The sequence below is a fragment of the Eptatretus burgeri genome, chromosome 9 (assembly GCF_056783735.1).
Source record: "Eptatretus burgeri isolate ZD-2024b chromosome 9, Ebu_testis_v1, whole genome shotgun sequence".
In the NCBI taxonomy this organism is placed as follows: Eukaryota; Metazoa; Chordata; class Myxini; order Myxiniformes; family Myxinidae; genus Eptatretus; species Eptatretus burgeri.
This window is the reverse complement of record NC_140969.1, coordinates 11,274,638-11,284,209: the sequence shown is the minus strand read 5'-3', so window position 1 is coordinate 11,284,209 and position 9,572 is coordinate 11,274,638. Positions and strand designations below refer to the sequence as shown.

General features: G+C 42.7%; 1 protein-coding gene across 1 annotated transcript in view; it reads right to left on the bottom strand.

Annotated features, from left to right (window-relative positions):
* The window catches only part of POT1 (protection of telomeres 1), a 278,625-nt gene extending 270,818 nt beyond the window's left edge, over positions 1–7,807 (bottom strand). Inside the window, exon 1 of the mRNA XM_085894077.1 lies at positions 7,736–7,807. The gene's annotated coding sequence lies outside the window, so the exon portion shown is untranslated. The remainder of the gene's footprint in view (positions 1–7,735) is intronic.
* Between the last annotated feature and the right edge of the window lie 1,765 nt (positions 7,808–9,572).

The following is a 9,572-nucleotide window of genomic DNA, read 5'->3' as shown; positions in this document are numbered from 1 at the left end:
GAGATGTAGCTTTCCCAGGAAAGATCATGACAGATAGTGAGACCCAAAAGCTTGAATGGAAGGACTTCTTCAAGAGGATGGTTGAAAAGTATATGGGGGGGGGGTCCACACAGTCGTTTTTGAGAGACATAGTGAGAGTGAGATTTGTCAGGATTGAAAGACATATTCCAAGTGTGGGAACAGCTTGTGATTTTATCCAGATCTGCAGAGAGTGAAGAGGCTGCTGCTTGCCGATCTGAGGAATGATATATGGTACGGCAGAGGGTGGAGTCATCATAAGCAGAGATAAAAGAGGATTTTCCAGAGAGTTGGAGAGATTATTGATGAAAACCAGAAAAAGCACAGGGACCAGAACACTGCCTTGAGGAACTCTAGCCTGGACAGGAGGGGATGAGAGAACTCCATTAAGGGCCACACATTGGCTGTGACAGGAGATGAAGTCTGCGAGACATGAGTGGAGATAGTCTTGGATACCATAGGAAGAGAGTTTGGTGAGCAAGGCAGGGTGCTAGACCATATCGAAAGCACATGATATGTCGAGGGAGATGGCTCTGATTTCATGTCTGGCATTGAGGATCTCCATCCATTGTTAGGAGAGCAAAAGCAGCATATCCAGGATGGAGTGACCTGGTCTGAAACCAAATTGATGTTTGGAAATCAAGCCATTGGAGAAGAGGAAGGATTTTATGTCTGAAGCGATGATGGATTCCATAACCTTGCTGATTGGGAGAAGGCTGATTGATCTGTAGTTGCAGGGATCTGTTTTTGCACCTTTTTATGCAGAGCGGTAATGTTTGCTGATTTACAAGCAGATGGCATATGACCTTGAGCGAATGAGAGGGTAAATAGAACAGAGAGAGAGTGAGCAAGAGCAGCAGAGCAGGTTTTTAGAACACAAGGGCTGATGCTGTCTGGACCAGTTGCAGAATCTGAGTCGAGGTTTGACAGCAAACTCTCCATCTTGTCAGCAGAAAAGGACACAGAGTCCAGGAACAGCTCAGTGCAACTGGGTCAGGTTGGTACAGAAAGCGATGGGCTTGGGACACAAGATTTAGAAGCAAACACAGAATTTAGGCATTCAGCCTTTTCACGTGCGGTGTCAGCTGTGCAGTCATTTGAGGTAAGGGAGGGGATGGGGGTGGGGGAACATGCACCAGAAACAGACTTAACTGGACACCACCAGGATTTGGAGGAGGGAGACAGGTTTGAGAGTTCAGACTTGAGATTCGAAAGATTTCTGATTGGTTGTTGTTGTGGTGGTTGGGGTTGATTTTTGAAATGTGCTCCCATTGGTCAAACAGTTGTCAGACTCCACCCACATTTGTGGTTTGACTCCACCTGCCATGGCACCCAGACAAAATAATATGGTGGTCATCTTGGTTTAATTTCTGATGGCCTCTGTTGATGAAACATTACTGGGGTTTGTTGCATCAGATTTCCATTGGCTTTGTTTGAGTCGAGTGTGACTCGCGATGAGGGACCCCGAAAAATCGAATCTTTGTCAAATGAAAATGATTGGTAAGGTTTAATCAAACCGTCATCACGCACAGTACGCACCTCCTTAAAACAAGAATGACTGCACTGCGGTCACAACCTGTGACAAAATCTGGTCATGGGCCGATTTGGAAATGCTCATTTAAAGCACTCTTCAAAGAATAGCCACACAATTGGGAAACACACATTTAATGCACTATTAAAATATTAACTCACCACCTCTCACCCATGTCAGCCTCCACCATGGTTATATCAGAATGAGCTTATTCGTTACACGGTCATGGATTGTTTAACTCCAATATGGGGCCATTCAAAAATTACATAATGCTATTTCTTTCAAGAGGCGTGTACCGTGTATGCTGATGGGCTTGATTATACCTTACTAATAATTTTTATTTCACATCGATTAGATTTTTTTGGGGTCCCTCATTGTGAGTAACAAGCTTCTGACTCTAAAATTTATCCCCTCTACAATAAGATGCATGAACCACTGCAAATGCAATGACTCAAGAGTCAGAAACCTTGCAGCAGGGCAGGCCAGTCTTACATCGAGGCCGACAGCTCAGAGCAGACAACAGTGGCTTCTCTCAGAATTGTAAAGGAGGCAACTGGAAGGCAGACTGCAGCAGCTGTTGTCCATTTACACCTCTCCAGCTGGCTGCAGACTTGCAAGAAAGGAGTAGTGCCACCTGAAGAGTGCATATAGGCATTGGATGCTTTAAGGCTTGCATGTAGACCTGGAACTTGGCTGACACAACAAGCTGTGATTGTGGAGAGCTCCAAATTGCAGAAGACTTGGTGGAAGAGTGTCCCATCCACCAGTTGATTGGAAGTTGGAACACTCTTGAACAGCTTGATCAGCAGGTCTGAGAATGGTTGAGACCTGTTGGTTTTACATATTGAATGGCTGACGATCAGACCACACGAAAAAAGAAGGGTTGGTATTCAAAAAGGTTGTCCTTTAACACACTATTCCTTCACCATCTATTCCTTCATTATTTCAAATAATTGTGTACCTTTCACATGATACAAAGAAGGACAAAATGGCAACAGAAGAGGCTTTTGTCGACAAATGGCAAATATCTAACCAAGGTAACCCATTTAGGATGCATCAACACTTGTAATATGAGTGGTTTGTTCTTCTCCAGACAATTCTTGTACAAAACCAGACATGTTAGCAGAATGTCGATTCCCTTTCTGGAAAAGATCCTTCCAAGTCGCATGAAGTATCATGGCTTTCTGTTGGAAACACAGAAGGATTAAGAAAACAAAGTGGTTTTGTCACTTAATATAGAAGTGCTTCAAGAAGGATGGTTCTTTGTACGAGGGTTAGTGTGATGGCCACAGAGGCAGCCGCTATATTGCTGTGCATATCGATTGCACCACAACCAGCACATTGAATCAACAGGCCTATTAACCATTAAACGGTTCAGGGATAAGTGGCTAGAGTGACGTGTCATGATTTTGTGTTGCTGTTTATATGCGTCACTGCTTCTCTTAATGTTTGGATCACAGCACTGTATGGAAAGACAACCACAAAGGATATGTTTGGTGAGATTTTTCAAATGTATCTATTGGCTGTGCGCGAGTCACAGCGAGGTAAGCCTCCTTCGATAGTCTATATTAATAGGATCGGGGAAGGCCTGTTATAGGGCGTGTTTCTACAATTAGTGCCCTCACTCTTTAATGGTACCTCAAAGTTTCTTAGACTAGGAGTACTAAACCACCATTTAGGGGGTTTTTCTGCAGATGTCCGAGCTGAGACTCCTGAAATGAAATTTTGCATCAAGAATGGGAATACAAAGTACACAGGGTCGACATAATTTTTTTTGACTTTTACCTGATTAAGGTCATGACATAATTATATAAATTTTTACTTTATTTTTTTAACGACAACTCGATTAATGTTTGTCCGATCAGAATGAAATTCCCCTCTCTGGATAGCATAGGGTAAGGTACATTTATGTTTTATTTACATCATACCGTTCCAGGTTAAAGTTCAAGGTCAAATGGCGGTCTGAAAAAAGAAGATGCAGTGTTTTTTTTGTCTTGCTCAATTTTGCCAATACGGAGTCTCAAAGACTGCTGGGTCTTCCAAGATGCTCCTAAAACATAATAGTGTGCACGCACCGAAGTTGTGCACCTGATATTTGATTCATGCCCTTGACCTACTTTTTTCAGATTGTGACATCATTTACAAAAAAAAACTTTTTTGATCATCACTTCAATAATTTTCCTCCAATTTTCATGATGTTGAGTTTTATGGATAGATTGTAGATGGGGACACATCTTATGTTTGTTTTACTCCATCTCTCAATGTTATGCCTGGTGTTGGCTTAATGGTTCGGTTGGCAGGCTTTAGATCCTAGGGTCCTGAGTTCAAATCCCGCTCTTCCGTTGAATTAATACCAGGTGGGGTTAACTCGGCCTGTCATCCTTCTGAGGTCGGCAAAATGAGTGCCAGCATGCTGGTATCCTGTGTCGGAGTGGCGACCCATCCAGGATTGTGCCCAATAGCCAAGGAGACTGCTTAAGCAGCATCAACGCTCTGCACAGAGTATGGTCCCAATCTCCTCCTCCTCAATGTTGAAGTTCAAGGTCATATGGCGATCCGAAGAAAATATGATCATCTTTGGATCGCATGGGCCGGGGGAGGTTTACTCTTGGCGATTGCTTTGTGTTCACAGATATCTAGTTGTTTGTGGTTTTACTTCATCATGGACTTCATTCAAAAACCTCTACACAAAAGGGTGGACATAAAAATGCAAGAAGCCACTTTCAGGCCCCAACTAAAGCCTATTTGGTGATGCAATTTTGACAGGATATTGAAGTGTGCTGGTTGCCCTTTGTAACCAAAAGAAGACTGTTCACATGAAACATGCAAAGCACGTGAGTAATTTGTTTGTCGTGCAGAGGCTGCTGCCCAGACAGAAACCACACTCTGAGATAGCAAGCAGTGCAACCTCATGTCAAGGATCCTCCAAGACCAGCCAACTTGCTCCCTGTAAACCAGGCAATAATTTGTAATTTATTCAAAGTACGAGTGATAATTCACCTACTCTGTGGGATCTATCACGTCTACCAGAAGATGGTACAACCTATTTAACATCCTTCTGATGGACAGTGGTGCACGCATTGATGAAGCATCTGCAATGGGAAACACCAGGGAGACCGTTTATAGCTGGGTCAGGATTTTAACCCAGGTTAGATAGCTCAGAAGCGAGTGCGCTAATCTCTAGGGCATAAGCTCTCCTACCAGCCCGACAGGAGAATATAATAACATTCTGGGAAATTTCTGGCTCTGTTCTCCTTTGAATGTTCCTTATGCTCACCTCTTCATTGAAGAGGAGAAATGTATAATTGTTACAGCACATATCCTAGTACGAGAAAAGGGTTTGATAGGTGAGAGCTTTCAAATTCACCTTGCAACCGTTTGTAAAACGCAATTCAGTGCGTGTGACGAGGAAGGTGTTTCTCCTGGTCACAGTGACTATAAGAAGATGCGTCTCATGATGGCAGCAGTAACAGAGATGTAACAAATGCAGGAACAGCAGAGTCCCCTAAGTGACTGATTGTACCTGAGCTCAGGCTTGAAAGATGCCTATTTATAGCTTTGAAATAGCTGTGAATCCAATCCAATTGCTATTCCTGGGAGTGAAAAAAATTCATCATCGTGCTGGATGTAGCTTAATGCCAAACGGATACTGCAATGATCAAAATTTTCAGTCTATACGTGGAACAGGAAAGCGCACGATGTGGATATGCACAGCCAATCAAATGAGTCAATTCACTCAAAAAACATATACATATATATATACTATAAATGTGTCAGCCATGCGCTATGGAACTTCAAACAAAAGTGCCAGGATGAAAAATAATAAATACAGCACAAATCATCATTAGTGAATAGGCTACGCAATTTATTCACTCCAGTGGTTAAATTGTCCGATTTATTATATTTAACCACATAAATCGGGTGGCAATGCGCTCTGGCACGGAGTGCGATGATACATGAGAGCCTTTCTAAATTGCATGCTCAAATCAACAATCCGTCAGCATATCTCACCGGGTAACTTCACGTGTGAAACATTTCCTCTCTGTTCTTGCTGATCAGGCATGCTTCTTCATGTCATACATAATCTGTTTAAAATTCTGGTCGAAGCACAAGATATTTCAGAGACTTGGTAATGGTACTGGGGTGTGCTCCGTTAACAAGTGGCTTGCCATCACTTTCCAAGCCAGTCATTCCATAGCTACCGCTTTGAAAGCCGCTCGTCAAGTTGCTCAGCATGCGGAGCAAGCGATTGAGAAAGGTGCTTTGTTATGTTCGCATAAATAGCCGCCGTAGTCAGATTTACAACTACAACCAATGAAATGTTCAGAGGCATACCCTTGTACTTTCCCTTGTGTGCGTATAGGCCAACTCATAATCCTCCAATAAATTAACAATTGGTCTTCGGCTTTGACACCAATACAAATTTTGATTATGATTCATCAGCATCAAAAAGCTTCATATATTGAACAAACGGTTTCAAACCATGCAAAAAATGTTCTGCAGAAATTATACGGAAATTTAGGACATTCCATAGGACCGTTTATAGAAAGTTACAGCATGGGCGGGGAGGGCGAGGGTTCCTTTTGCCGACAACCTGACCCTGGGTGCGACCAACGCATATTAAAAATTTGGTGGAGATGGTGACCAAATTCAAAAATCTAGAAAGACAGAAATCTACCCTGGCACTTCAGCACACATAGACTGAAATGTATGATCTTATACAACAACACCAAATTGTGTGTTGAAGTTTGGAATTCTTCACCAGATGCCGACAGTAACTCGAGATATGCATGTGGCTTTTTGACCATCTTCGGATCCACTTACGTGTGTGAGCCCTTTCAAGTAGAAATTTCGGAAAAAGCAAACTGAGAAGCCAACTGAACGGCACAATAAAATATGGGTAAGTTCACTCGGCACAATTAAGATGTTAAAAATAATCAAATATGAACTAAACTAACATTAGCTGTGTATTTGTTGGAAAATATCATGAAGTTGGAAATTTTTTACAGGTACAATTAAGATGTTAAAAATAATCAAATGTGAACCCGTTTCATTTATATGAACTCACGTTAGCTGTGTATTTATTTGAAATGACATGTTTATTGTCTCCATTTATTTTATGTATTTGCCAGGTGTATAACAGTTGGCATCAGAGAGAGAAGGAGAGAAGAAGGAGGGAAGGAAGGTTTGGGAATGAGACTGTCAGGAAGATGGTGGTAAAAACATCAATGTGTAAAGTGTGAGGAAATAGAATTTGTAAAAAGTTTGTGAACATCAGTGAACATGTATGTTCAATATGAACATTACAAATCAATATGTGCGTTTCCTCTCCTATTATCCCCATGCTTTTTGGGGGAAAAAAAACAAAAAAAACGGGAGGATATTGTAATTGGCTACTTTTGTCTATCTGTCCATCTGCCCATCATGCTATCTCCTCCTCAATGGTTGTGCAGAAATTTACCAAACTTGGTAGTTATGAACACCACATGGCAAGAAAGTGCGGACAGCAGTACCATTTTCACCCCTGCCCCTTGAATGGGATCAAAAGGTCAAATACCCCCCCAAAAATGTGCAATTATGGGAACATTTTTAACATTTTAAAATGAAACTTGTATCTGCAATCAAGATTGGGGGATGCATGAAATATGTGACAATTTTTTGGATGTAACCCCCAGTTCATGCCAAGGGGGTTTGGAGTTGGGGTCACAGGGGTCAAAGGGAATTTTTCTTTTTTTGTTTTTTTTAACTCAAAATGTGATTCGGTTATTCCTGGTGGACCCTTTTGCCATCTTTCAAATTTGCTTTAGGTGGGAAGCGTGGGGATTCGTGATGGCGCGCCATCATCTTCGCATGAGTTCGATTATTGAAATAGGCGGTACATGCATCGCGGTTCCTAAGATATTGCATTTTTGACCAAATTTGAAAAAAAAATGGCTCTTCTTGTTCCTTAGGTTGCTGACCCCTACTCCAGACCAACCTGCCAGCCTCCAATAATGGTGATTAGAGATGCACATCTGTTAACATCTTCCAAAATGCTCTCAGATCACGTGATGAGAGTTAAACAACACACTATAATCACAACCACACAATGTTCTTGTTATTGTTAATGCTTCTGGGAATACCATGATACTGAACCCCAAATTAAATTAGTAATTAAGCATTAGCAATTAGAATTTTGGCACCTACTTCTGGAATGTCCATAAGCAGTGTGGCATGTCTGCTTTCCCTCGAACCATATGCAAAGTCAATCTGTCACACCTGGGTGAAAAAGAACATATTGTTACGTTTGAGGGGGGTATGCATTCAAAGGGTAATTAGGATGTTTAATTAGGTATGCCATGCTGTTCGAGTTTACCAGGATCTCGATGTAATAAGTAGCAATTCAGTGGTGATAAGTTGTCTAGTAAATGTCATTTCTTCAAGGGGGAAATGATAAGTGTCACGTAATTAGATAGGGACACGGGATAGGGTAAGTGTGTCTGCGTAAACCCCTTTTGGTATTCTCTGAAGACTGGCCGTGACGTCACAGGACAGTGCAGCGGATGGCTCCGCCCCGTGATCACGATTGGCGGAAGGCGATGGCGGTGGGCCAATAAACGGCTCGAATGGGAGTGACGAGGACGAAGGATAAAAAGGTTCTGTTCGGGGTCGAAAAAGAAGAGGAAGAAGATTACAACCAAAAGATCATGGTTTTTTTGGTGTGGAAGCTGTGGCGGCAGAGAGCGTCCTTTTTGTTGTGCTGGGTCGATCTTGTTCTTGGTCGTGTCTTGGAGCCTTGCCGAGCCTCGTGCCTCGCCTTGGTTGGCTCTGGGGTTCTGCTGACTCGGAGTACGGGGTCGAACGGTGGGCGGACCTGCCCCCCTCTCCTGCTCGCAACTTGGCGCCAGAACTGGTTCCCTGGCGGCTGTGAGCGGACTTGGGCCAAGACCAGGAGATCGACAGCACCAAGGTTTCTCCTGCCCCCCTGACGAGAGCAAGGCCGGCTCGTCCGACGCCGATCCAGGGACAGTTGCGTCCACACCACGGTCCAGCCTGACCACCAGAAATAGCTACGTTTTGTGTGTGTGTGTGTGTGTGTGTGTGTGTGTGTGTGTGTGTGTGTGTGTGTGTGTGTGTGTGTGTGTGTGTGTGTGTGTGTGTGTGTGCTTGGCGCCTTAGAAGGTTTGAGATCTCTATATTCATTGGAATTGTCTGTGTTTTTTCCCCACGCCCGATCCCACACCATCCCGTCGAATCGCCCCGGATCCCTCTTCTTGCCGAGTCTTGTTGTTTCTGATAATAATAAAAACAAATAAACATCATCAACTCAGTGAAAAGTGACTCGTACCACCTTCCTCGTCCCGTTTGCGGTAGAGCGATTAGAACCGCCATGTTTGGGTTATAAACAAATAAATCGCCTCCATCGTTTCGGCTCATTCGACGTTGGCGGGACTGTTCAAGTCCTGTGGACGTCACAATATATTATATAAAGAATCACATCTGCCTTCTAAAGATACAAATTCCAGGTGCAATGTCTTTGAGTGTGAAGGGCTGGAAGGCCCACAGGTTATGTTTGAGTGACAAAACTGAAATGCATCATTTTGCTTTCACATACTTCAAGATGATTTCCATTGAGGAAATAGTTTTGAAGAATGCCGTTGTAAAGTTCGTAATCCATGTTTTGAAGGCATAGAAATTCATCCACTAAACTGTTTTCCATTGAAAACAAAATCACTTATTACATATTCCTTATATTTCAGGCCTTAAATGAGAGCCATTACCTTGCAATTACAGTTTGAATCAAACATAGGAAATGAGTTAAGGCAATCATCACAATTTATAAAAGAAGTGTGAAGCTCGAGTCAAACATACTAATTACAAGGAATGTGAAAACGAGCCACTGTCGCAATTATTGCTTGTAGTGGTCACGGTCCTGTTATGGGCTATGGAGGTGCAGCATTAAGCAATGCATTTTTGCCAATTGGATTTTGAAAGGTCCCATCTGTGAATTGGGTAAGAATATGTGCCCTTTCGAGGATTGGCA